The sequence below is a fragment of the Arachis hypogaea genome, chromosome 16 (assembly GCF_003086295.3).
Source record: "Arachis hypogaea cultivar Tifrunner chromosome 16, arahy.Tifrunner.gnm2.J5K5, whole genome shotgun sequence".
In the NCBI taxonomy this organism is placed as follows: domain Eukaryota; kingdom Viridiplantae; phylum Streptophyta; class Magnoliopsida; order Fabales; family Fabaceae; genus Arachis; species Arachis hypogaea.
In genome coordinates, this window is record NC_092051.1 from 91,502,520 (window position 1) to 91,514,808 (window position 12,289).

The window sequence follows — 12,289 nt, forward strand, 5'->3', positions numbered from 1 at the left end:
TAAATAAGCTCAGAATTTATCCAGAGCGAAAACAATAGCAAGTAGCTCTTTCTCAGTAGTAGTATAATTGGACTGGGCAGTGTCTAAAGTCTTAGACGCATAGGCAATAACAAAAGGATCCTTACCTTCACCCTGAGCCAGCGCTGCTCCTACTGCATGGTTGGAAGCATCGCACATGATCTCAAACGGCTGGCTCCAGTCGGGTCCTCTCACAATTGAGGTTTGAGTTAGAGCAGTCTTCAGCTTATCAAATGCTTGTTTGCAATCTTCACTAAACTCGAACTCAATGTCCTTCTGCAGTAATCTGGATAAGGAAAGTGCCACCTTACTAAAGTCTTTAATAAATCTCCTGTAGAAACCTGCATGGCCAAGGAACGAACGGACTTCCCTCACAGAAGAGGGGTAAGGTAAACTAGAAATAACATTCACCTTTGCTGGGTCTACAGAAATGCCATTATTAGATACCACATGTCCTAATACAATTCCTTGCTTTACCATAAAGTGGCATTTTTCGAAATTCAATACAAGGTTTGTATTAACACATCTATCTAATACTCTAGATAATCCATCTAATCAAAGGTTAAAAGAATCACCATAAACACTAAAATCGTCCATAAAAACTTCCATACAATCCTCAATAAGATCATAGAAAAGACTCATCATGCACCTTTGGAAGGTGGCTGGTGCATTGCACAAGCCAAAGGGCATTCTCTTATAAGCATAAGTCCCATAAGGACATGTAAAAGTAGTCTTTTCCTGATCCTCAGGAGCTATATGAATCTGGAAATAACCTGTGTAACCATCTAGAAAGCAATAATGTGATTTACCTGACAGGCGATCCAGCATTTGATCAATGAATGGAAGTGGGTAGTGATCCTTATGGGTAGCTTGGTTGAGACGCTTGTAATCAATGCAGACTCTCCAAGCATTCTGAACTCTAGTTGCTATGAGCTCTCCATGCTCATTTTTCACGGTAGTGACTCCGGACTTCTTGGGCACCACTTGTACTGGGCTTACCAATTCACTGTCTGAAATGGGATATATGATACCGGCCTCCAATAGTCTGGTCACTTCCTTTTTGACAACTTCCAAGATGGTGGGATTCAATCTTCTCTGGGGTTGACAAACAGGTCTTGCTCCCTCTTCTAAAAATATTCTGTGCTCGCATACTTGAGGGTTGATTCCCACTATGTCTGCCAAACTCCACCCAATTGCCTTCTTATGCTTCCTCAGTACATCAAGTAACTGCTCTTCTTGTTGAGAAGTCAGTTCCCTTGCAATAATAACCGGAAGCTTCTGCTCATCCTCAAGATAAGCATATTTGAGATGTGGAGGGAGAGGTTTCAATTCTAACTTCTGATCATGGGCAGGCTCTGGATTATCTGGGGTTTGCGAAAATGGCGAAGTGTCCTCATTATCAGTTAAGAGGGTCCCCACACTTGGATCTTGTCCAGTGTGCCTCTCTTCAAACTCTTCTTTTTGAACTTCAGCCACACTCTCGTCTATGACATCACACTGGAAGATAGAACGATTTTCTGGGGGGTTGTCAATGACTCCATTCAAATTGAAGATCACTATGCGGCCATCTATTTCAAAGGAGTATGTTCCTGAAAAAGCATCCAATTTGAATTTTGATGTCTTCAGGAATGGTCTTCCAAGTAGGATTGATGATGGCTTATCTGAATCATTATGGGGCACCTCCAAGATATAAAAATCAGTGGGAAATATGAGCCCTTTAATGTTCACCAAAACATCTTCAGCAACTCCAGCCACTGTAATAATGCTTTATCTGCTAACACAAAACGAGCTGCCGACCTTTTTAAGGGAGGGAGCCTTAAAACATCATATATAGACAAAGGCATTATACTGACACATGCTCCTAAATCACACATGCAATCATAAATTACTACACCACCAATAGTACAACTAACTATGCAAGGACCTGGATCACTACATTTTTCAGGTAATCCTCCCATTAAAGCAGATATAGAACTACCTAGTTTCTAATTCATTAATTTTGTCTTTATGGATACATAAGTCTTTTAGAAACTTTACATATTTAGGTACCTGCTGAATAACATCAAAAAAGGGAACAGTTACCTCAACCTTTTTGAATATTTCTACCATTTTAGGATCAGGTTCCAGCTGCTTCCTGGGCTTCCTTGCAAGTTGTGGAAATGGAATGGGAGTAGTGTTTTCTGTGGTGCCTGCGCCTTTTTGTGCTTCTTCCTGTGGTTGAGCTATCTCTTCTTCAGCTATGTCCTGTATGTCCTCTTCCTCTTTAACATCTTCGATTTTTACCACCTCTTCAGCTGAGGCGTATTCTGGTGAGCTTGGTTCCTTCTGATTCCTCTCCTGCAGTGTGGTTCCGGACCTCAGGGTGATGGCATTAATGCCTCTCTTTGGATTGGGTAATGGTTGAGAGGGGATTCCAGTGGTGCTTGAAGGTTGGTTACTGGAATTTTGTGCTGAACCAAGTTGTGTCATAAGAGCTTGCAGAGTAGAGGTGAAACCATTCAGACTGGCGTTAATACTGTTCACGATGGTATTTTCCATGGCCAGTTGTCTTTTCTCAAAATCTTGTAATAAATCTTCATTAGAAGATACAGAAGAATGAGTAAATTGAGAGGTTTGCTGCTGATTGTTCAGTGGTCCTTGGTTTTACCTCAGGTGAGGTGCTCGGTAAGGTTGATTTTGCTGCCTGTTGTTGTTATTATTCCACCTCTGATTTCCTTGATTATCTCTGCCTCCCCTATTATTGTTGTCCCTCCAATTCTGGTTTGAATTGTCCTGCCATCCATGGTTATTATTTCCACTTTGATTGTACCCTTGGTTGGGGCGGTCATAGAAGTTGTGGGTGGATGCCACCATGTTGTCTTCTTGTTGGAGCTGCGGGCATTAATCAGTGTAATGGCTGTAATCAGCACAAATTCCGCAAATTTTTTGTGGAACTAGTTGTTGGTTTTGCTGCGGTTGAGTTTGCTGAGCTTGTTGACTCAACTGCATTTGCTTCAGCAGGTTGGTCATCTCACAGATGCTTCGATTTAGAGCAGCAGTCTCTATGCCAGAAGATACATCTGCAACGGCTTTTGAACGGCCTTGCTTTTGTCTGTGGTTCCGAGTAGATTCAGCTAAATCACTGATCAATTGCCAAGCTTCATCAGTGGTCTTGTACTTCTTCATAGACCCATTACTGGCACTTTCCAATGTGGTCTTATCTTGGGGCCTCATACCTTGTATGATATAGCTGAGTAGCATGATCTTGTCAATCATGTGGTGGGGGCATGCTTCCAGAAGATTATTGAAGCGCTCCCAGTATTCAAAGAGAGTCTCATTGTCATCCTGAACAATTGTAGAGATATCCTTCCTCAGTTTATCAGTAACTTCAGATGGAAAGAATTTCTCCAGAAACTCCTTTCTGAGTGTATCCTAGTTGGATACATTTGCTAGAGGTTAAGTGTAGTACCACTCTCTTGCTTTTCCCTCAAGAGAGAATTGAAGTTTTATCAGTGCCATTACGCCTGACAGTAGAACAGGCTGCCTGGAAGTCTCTGAAATGCTTGATAGGCTCTTGAGCAGGTAGGCCATGAAACTTGGGCATCAAATTTAGCAGTGCGGTCTTTAATTCAAAAACTATAGGTACCGCTGGATGATGCGCTTGGAATGGTTGCATTGTAAAATTAGGAGCTCCTTCCTCCTGAATGGTAAATCTTCTAGCTGCCATATTTTCTGCACGTAAAACAACCGAATCAGTAGAACGGGGGCTGGTTTCCTCCTCAGATTCACTTTCAGATCCGCCCTCAGAGCGGGCTAACCTACGCTGTTCTCGCCTTATTCGTGAAATAGTCCTTTCAATTTCAGGATCGAATATTAGCAAGCGCGGATCAGGAAGTGAACGCGTCATTTGACGGAAGAAACATGCAGCTCATAGTAGCAAAATTAAATAAAATGCAAATAAATAGATTCTAATTAATAAAATTAGCACTCTATTGCAACTCCCCGGCAACGGCGCCAAAAATTGATGGGAAGCAGAAGCTGGTGAATTAAAAATTTAATAAAATGGTTATGTTGCAAGTATAGTTCTTAACTCACCGAGAATCTGCTTATCAATTTAGAAATATGTCACAGAGAGTTTAAATTAAAATTACTGGGAGTTTTAAGTCCCAGGTCGTCTCCCAACGAGTTGCAGAAAAGTGTGCTGTTTTATTAATCAGATGTTCCAAGAAGTTGAGCTAAGTAAATTGGAATTTAAATTGAGGATTTTTAAATAATATAAATAAAAGTCTTGACTGGGAATTGATTGGTTAGAATCTCTATCATTGATGGTGTGATTGTAAGATTAATTTGTAATTAATGGTTGTTCTGTTTGGTTATCCTTTACTAGGTAAGGGAAAGTCAAACAAGTGGGAATGCCAGATCTGTTCACAAGTTGCAACCAACTTAGTTTAAAGGGATTGGCGTCGGTGACAGGATAGCAATCCAACATTTAACCCAATTACAAATTTTCTTTCAATCCTTCCAACTCAAGAGTTCCTTTTAATCAACTCCCCATCAAGTAAGGAAACTACTCACGCATTGTAAATAAAGAATCCATAGCGCATGAAAGGAAATTAAAAGAAGACATGATTATTGGAATTGAAATTGAATTAAAAAGAAATAATCCTTGCATTAAATAATCATAATAGTATCTGAATGACAAAATTGAACATAACAAAGAACATGGAAGAATAGAACCAAGTTAAGAGAACAAACTAGAATGATGAAGTCTTGATGAGGAAATAACTCTTCTCACTGTTCCAATGCTAAGACCAATTGAAAATTAAAATTCTAAAAACTAGAGAGAAAAAACCTAAGAGAGTGAAAAACTAGATCTAAAAGTACTGAATGAATGTCTCTCTTGTTTCTGCATATTCTCTGACTCTAGTCTGCTGTTCCGGGCCGAAAACTGGGCCGAAATAAGGTCCAAAATCACCCCCATCGAATTCTGCAGATTATGCAGATCGCGCATGTCACGCGATCGCGTCGTCCATGCGGACGCGTCGCTTGCGCTTTTTTTCTCTCCACGCGTTCGCGTCGTCCACGCTACAGCGTTGCTTGCGCTTTCCAATCCGTGCGGTCGCGTGAGCCATGCAGCCGCGTCACTGCGATTTGCACTCCTTCGCGCGGTCGCGCAAGCCATGCGACCGCGTCACTTCTCGTTAGTTATCTCCTCAAATTCTTGTGTTCCTTCCATTTTTACTAGCTTCCTTTCCAATCTCTAACTCATTCATGCCTTATAAAGTCTGAAACACTTAACACATAGATCACGGCATCGAATGGAATAAAGGAGAATTAAAAATAAATAATTAAAGTCTCTAGGAAGCAATTTTCAAACATGTACTGAATTTAGGAAGGAAATCTAAATGCATGCTAAATTGATGAATAAGTGGGTAAGGATCATAACAAAACCACACAGTTAAACACAATATAAACTATAAAATAGTGGTTTATCAATATCCCCACCACATGATTGACAGGTTAGTGTTGATCAGCTACTTCACTCAAGGCATGAAGCCTCGGGATAAAACTACACTAGATGGTGCTAGTAATGGTTCTCTGAAAAAGTACAAAACCGTAGATGAAGCATGGCAACTGATCAGTGACTTAGCTAAGTCTACTAGGAACCACAGGCACAGGAACATCCACTCAAAGACTGTTGCAGAGGTTTTCTCTAGCAGTGAGATTACTGCTCTTACACAGAGTATATGTGAAATGACCAACCTACTGAAGCAGATGTAGTTGAATCAATAACAAACTCATCCTTCACCACCACAACAAAGCCAACAGTTAGTTCCCCAAAGAGTATGCAGAATCTGTGCTGATTATAGTCACTACACTGATGAGTGCCCGCAGCTCCAACAAGAAGACAACACTGTAGCAACTACTCATAACTTCTATGACTGCCCGAATCAAGGATACAATCAACAAGGCGGCAATTACAACCAAGGTGGGAACTATAACCAAGGATGGCAGGATAACTCTAACTAGGGATGGAGGGATAATTCCAACCATGGTTGGAGGGATAACTATAACAGAGGAGGCAGAGACAACAATGGAAATCAGAGGTGGAATAACAATAATAGACAGTAGAATCAGAACCAGCCTTACAGAGCACCTCACCTTAGGCAATCCCAAGGACCCCAGCACAATCAACAACAGGCCCCCCAGATCACTTATCCCCCTTCCTCATCAAATGAGGAGATGCTTCGTTCTCTTGTACAAGGACAACAAGACATGCAGACTACACTGAACTCTACTCTAAATGGTCTGAATGCCACTTTACAAGCTCTCATCTCCCGAATAGATTCATTACCTGCTTCCACCAACCAGCCTTCAAGCTCCAGTGGAATTCCTTCTCAACCCTTACCTAACCCTAAGGGTGGCATCAATGCCATCACTTTGAGGTCCGGAATCACACTGCAAGAGAGGAATCATGAGGAGCCAAGCCCACTAGAACACACCCCAGTTGAAGACTTAGTTGAAGAGGAAGAAGCTGAAGAGGAAGAAGAAGTACAAGACAAGGTTGAAGAAGAAGTAGCTCAGCCAAGGAATGGAGCACCAAAGGATGCAGAGGCTGCAAGTGGCGCCATTCCTATCCCAATTCCACACCTTGCAAGGAAGTCCAGGAAGCAGATGGAACTTGATCCCAAAATGGTAGAAATTTTCAAAAAGGTTGAGGTAATTGTTCCCCTTTTTAATGTTATTCAACAAGTACCTAAATATGCGAAGTTTCTGAAAGATTTGTGCATACATAAAAATAAAATTAATGAATTAGAAACCATTCCTTTAGGTAGTTCTATATCTGCCTTAATGGGAGGTATACCTGAAAAATGTAGTGACCCATTGGAGGTGTAATATTTTCTGACTGCATGTGTGATTTAGGAGCGTGTGTTAGTATAATGCCATTGTCTATATATGATACCTTGAGGCTCCCTCCCTTAAAAAGGTCGGCAGCTCATTTTATATTAGCAGATAAAAGTATTATTGCAGTTGTTGGAATTGCTGAAGATGTATTATTGAGCATTAAGGGCTCACATTTCCCATTGACTTCTATATCATGGAAATGCCCCCTAATGACTCAGGAAGATCATCATGAATCCTGCTTGGAAGACCATTCTTGAAGACTTCAAAGTTCAAGCTGGATGCATTCTCAGGAACTTACTCTTTTGAGATATATGGCAGAGCAGTGAGTTTCAGTTTAAATGAAGCTATGAAGGACCCTCCGGAAGATCATTCTATCTTCCAGTGCGACATCATTGATGAAACTGTAGCTGAAGTTCACCAAGAAGAAGTAGAAGAGAAGTACATGGAGCAAGGTAAAAGTGTGGAGACACCCTCTGAACATAATAAAGACACCTTGCCATTATCACTAGTTCCAGATAATCCAGAACCTAGCCATGAGCAGAAATTAGAATTAAAGCCACTTCCCCCCCACCTCAAGTATGCTTACCTTGAGGATAATCAAAAGTTCCCAATTATCATTGCAAGGGAACTCACTTCCCAACAAGAGGAGCAGCTACTTAGTGTGCTGAGAAAACATAAGAAAGCAATGAAGTGGAGCTTGGCAGATATAGTAGGCATCAGCCCTCAAGTTTGTGAGCACAGGATATTCTTAGAAGAAGGATCAAAGCCTGTCCGTCAACCCCAAAGAAGATTGAATCCCACCATCTTAGAAGTTGTCAAGAAAGAAGTGACAAGGCTACTTGAAGAAGATATTATCTACCCCATCTCAGATAGTGAATGGGTCAGTTCAGTACAAGTGGTGCCCAAGAAGTCTGGAGTCACAACAGTAAAGAATGAGCATGGAGAACTCCTGACAACTAGAGTGCAGAATTCATGGAAAGTTTCCATTGACTATAGGCGTCTCAACCAAGTTACTCGCAAGGATCATTATCCCTTGTCATTTATCGATCAGATGCTTGATCGCCTATCAGGTAAATCCCATTACTGCTTTTTAGATGGTTATACTCATTATGCATCTTTGGAAAATTTATTTCCAAAGATGCATGATGAGTATCTTTTCAGATCTTATTGAGAACTGTATGGAAGTTTTCATGGATGATTTTAGCGTTTTATGGTGATTCCTTTAGCCCTTGCCTGGATAGTTTAGCTAGAGTATTAGACAGGTGTGTTAGTTCAAACCTTGTATTGAATTTTGAAAAATGTCACTTTATGGTAAAACAAGGGATTGTTCTAGGACATGTTGTTTCTAATACTGGTATTTCTGTAGATCCAGCAAAGGTAGATGTCATTTCTAGTTTACCTTACCCCTCCTCCGTGAGGGAAGTCCGTTCGTTCCTTGGCCATTGGTATGCGAAATTGTTACTCAGGTTGTGAATTATTGTTCGAAATTGATTCCCTGGTGATGGCACCAAAAACAGATGCACAGAACCATGGTCTAAACATATCTTCACAACTTCGCATAACTAACCAGCAAGTGCACTGGGTCGTCCAAGTAATACCTTACATGAGTAAGGGTCGAATCCCACGGAGATTGTTGGTATGAAGCAAGCTATGGTCACCTTGTAAATCTCAGTCAGGCGGATATAAAAGAGTTATGTAGTTTTCGAAATTTAGTAATAAAAGAAGGATAGAAATACTTATGTAAATCATTGGTGAGAATTTCAGATAAGCGTATAGAGATGCATTCGTTCCTCTGAACCTCCGCTTTCCTGCTGTCTTCATCCAATCAGTCTTACTCCTTTCTATGGCTGGCTTTATGTAAGGATGTCACCGGTGCCAATGGCTACTTTCAATCCTCTCGGGAAAATGGTCCAAATGCTCTGTCACAGCACGGCTAATCGTCTGGAGGCATCACCCTTGTCGTTGGTTGCATCCTATTCCTCTCTGTGAAAATGGTCCGATGCGCTGTCACTGCATGGCTAATCATTTTGGAGGTTCTCGATCATACTGGAATAGAATTTACTATCCTTTTGTGTCTGTCACTATGCCCAGCACTCGCGAGTTTGGAGTTCGTCACAGTCATTCAATCCCAGAGTCCTACTCGGAATACCATGGACAAGGTTTAGACTTTCCGGACTCTCATGAATGCCGCCATCAATCTAGCTTATACCACGAAGATTCTGATTAAGAGATCTAAGAGATACTCATTCAATCGAATGTAGAATGGAAGTGGTTGTCAGGCACACGTTCATAGGGAATGATGATGATTGTCACGTTCATCACATTCAGGTTGAAGTGCGAATGAATATCTTAGAAGCGAAATAAGATGAATTGAATAGAAAACAGTAGTACTTTGCATTAATCTTTGAGGAACAGCAGAGCTCCACACCTTAATCTATGGAGTGCAGAAACTCTACCGTTGAAAATACATAAGTAATGAAGGTCCAGGCATGGCCGAATGGCCAGCCCCCAAACGTGATCAATAGATCAAAAGATAATCCAAAGATGTCTAATACAATAGTAAAAGGTCCTATTTATAATAAACTAGCTACTAAGGTTTACAAAAGTAAGTAATTGATGCATAAATCCACTTCTGGGGCCCACTTGGTGTGTGCTTGGGCTGAACTTGAAGTCTACACATGGAGAGGTCATTCTTGGAGTTGAACGCCACCTTTTGTGCCAGTTTGGGCGTTGAACTCCACTTTGCAACTTGTTTCTGGCGCTGGACGCCAGAATTGGGCAGAGAGCTGGTGTTGAACGCCAGTTTGCGTCGTCTAAACTTGGCCAAAGTATGGACTATTATATATTGCTGGAAAGCCCTGGATGTCTACGTTCCAACGCAATTGGAAGCCTACCATTTTGAGTTCTGTAGCTCCAGAAAATCAATTTTGAGTGCAGGGAGGTCAGAATCCAACAGCATCAGCAGTCCTTCTTCAACCTTTGAATCTGATTTTTGCTCAAGTCCCTCAATTTCAGCCAGAAAATACCTGAAATCATAGAAAAACACACAAACTCATAGTAAAGTCCAGAAATATGAATTTAACATAAAAACTAATGAAAACATCCCTAAAAGTAACTAGATTCTACTAAAAACATACTAAAAATAATGCCAAAAAGCGTATAAATTATCCGCTCATCAGCCATGCAGGTTTCTATAGGAGATTCATTAAGGACTTCAGTAAGGTAGCATTACTTTTATCCAGATTGTTGCAGAAAGATATTGAGTTTGAGTTTAGTGAGGATTGCATGCAAGCATTTGATAAGCTGAAGATCGCCCTAACTCAAGCTCCAATTGTGACAGGACCAGACTGGAGCCAGCCATTTGAGATTATGTGTGATGCCTCTAACCATGCAGTAGGAGCGGCGCTGGCTCAGCGAAAAGGTAAGGATCCTTTCGTAATTGCTTATGCATCTAAGACCTTAGATGCTGCTCAGTCTAATTACACTACTACTGAAAAAGAGTTTCTAGCTATTGTTTTTGCTCTGGATAAATTTTGAGCCTATTTACTTGGTACTAAGGTGGTAATGTACTCAGACCATGCAGCTCTAAAGTATTTATTAGCCAAAAAAGAGTCTAAAGCAAGGCTAATACGTTGGATACTGTTGCTTCAAGAATTTGATTTAGAAATAAAGGATAGGAGTGGTAACCAGAATTTAGTGGCAGACCACTTGAGTCGCCTTAAGCACATTAAGGATGCTCTACTCCTATTAATGATACTTTTCCATTTGATAGCTTGCATGCAGTATCTGAAGTAGTTCCTTGTTATGCACCTGTAGCTAATTATCTAGTAAGCCATACTTTCCCTCCTAATTTTACCAAGCATCAGAGAGACAAGCTGAAAAGTGAGTCTAAATATTATATATGGGATGACCCATATTTATGAAGGTGTAGTGCTGACCAGGTAATTAGAAGGTGTGTGCCCCAATCAGAATTCTAGTCCATTTTAGAGGCCTGCCACTCTTCTAAGATTGGAGGACATTTTGGCCCTCAAAGAACAGCTAGAAAAATCTTAGACTGTGGATTCTAGTGGCCTACTCTTTTTAAAGATGCTGCTGTTTTTTGTAAATCTTATTCCACATGCCAAAGGTTTGGTAATATATCCAAGAGGGATGAGATGCCTCAACAGATTATGCTTTTTTGTGAAATTTTTTATGTTTGGGGCATTGACTTCATGGGTCCATTTCCAAACTCTAGTGGTTACCGTTATATACTGTTAGCTGTAAATTATGTCTCTAAATGGGTGGAAGCAATTCTTACGCGTACTGATGATGCTAACACTGTTGTTTCCTTTGTTAGAAACCATATTATCTATCACTTTGGATCACCAGGAGAAATCGTGAGTGATCAACGCACTCAGTTTTGTAACAGGAGACTAAGAAGATTACTGAAGAAGCATGGGATTGTTCACAAGGTAGCATCAGCTTACCATCCCCAGACTAATGGGCAAGCCGAAGTGTCTAATAGAGAAATAAAGCATATTCTGGAGAAGATAGTGAAGCCTCATAGGAAGGACTGGAGTGCCAGGCTACAAGATGCACTATGGGCATATAGAATAGCGTACAAGACACCCATTGGGATGAGCCCCTTCCGCTTAGTGTACGAAAAGGCTTGCCACCTTCCAGTAGAGGTGGAACACAAGGCTTTCTGGGCTGTGAGGGAGTGCAACATGATTTTGAGGAAGCTAGTGCTGAAAGGAAGCTGCAACTAGCAGAATTAGAGAACCTTCACCTAGAAACATATGACAACTCCAGGCGATGCAAAGAGAAGATGAAGGCTGTCCATGACAAGCACATAAAAAGGAGAAAATTCACACCACGGTAGTTAGTTCTTCTTTATAACTCCAGACTGAGGCTTATGCCAGGCAAACTGGGATCAAGATGGGAAGGTCCCTACAGAGTACAAAAAGTAGAGCCATACGGAGTTTTTCACCTGCATCATCCTTTTAGCTCCAAATTCATCAAGGTCAATGGACATCGCCTAAAGCTTTATCATGGTGAGAAGATGAAGGATCATAAAGAACTAGAGGTCTTCCTCTTGGAAGACCCACCAACATAAGCAGAATGAGCTTGAAGAACGTCCAACTTAAGGATGTAAAAGCAAAGTGCTAGGTGGGAGACAACCCACCATGGTATGATCATTCTGTTTCAGTCTTAGTTTTATTTTATTTTATTCCACTTTATTTTTCTTAGTGACTCTTCTCATAATCTTTGCATATAGTCTGCATTTGCATTTGCATTCTGCATAAAAAAGAAAAGAAAAGAAGCACGCGACGCGCGAGCGTCGCTGACGAGTCCGCATCATATATGCATTCAAAACAAGAAGAAAAGAAGCAGAGAGTTACGCAGG

At 41.0% G+C, this 12,289-nt stretch overlaps 1 non-coding gene across 1 annotated transcript; it reads left to right on the forward strand.

Moving 5' to 3' along the window:
- Positions 1 to 3,267: 3,267 nt before the first annotated feature.
- LOC112761458 (small nucleolar RNA R71) lies at positions 3,268 to 3,375 on the forward strand. Its single transcript, XR_003181853.1, has one exon. It is a non-coding gene; the product is annotated as a small nucleolar RNA R71 (small nucleolar RNA).
- Positions 3,376 to 12,289: the final 8,914 nt, after the last annotated feature.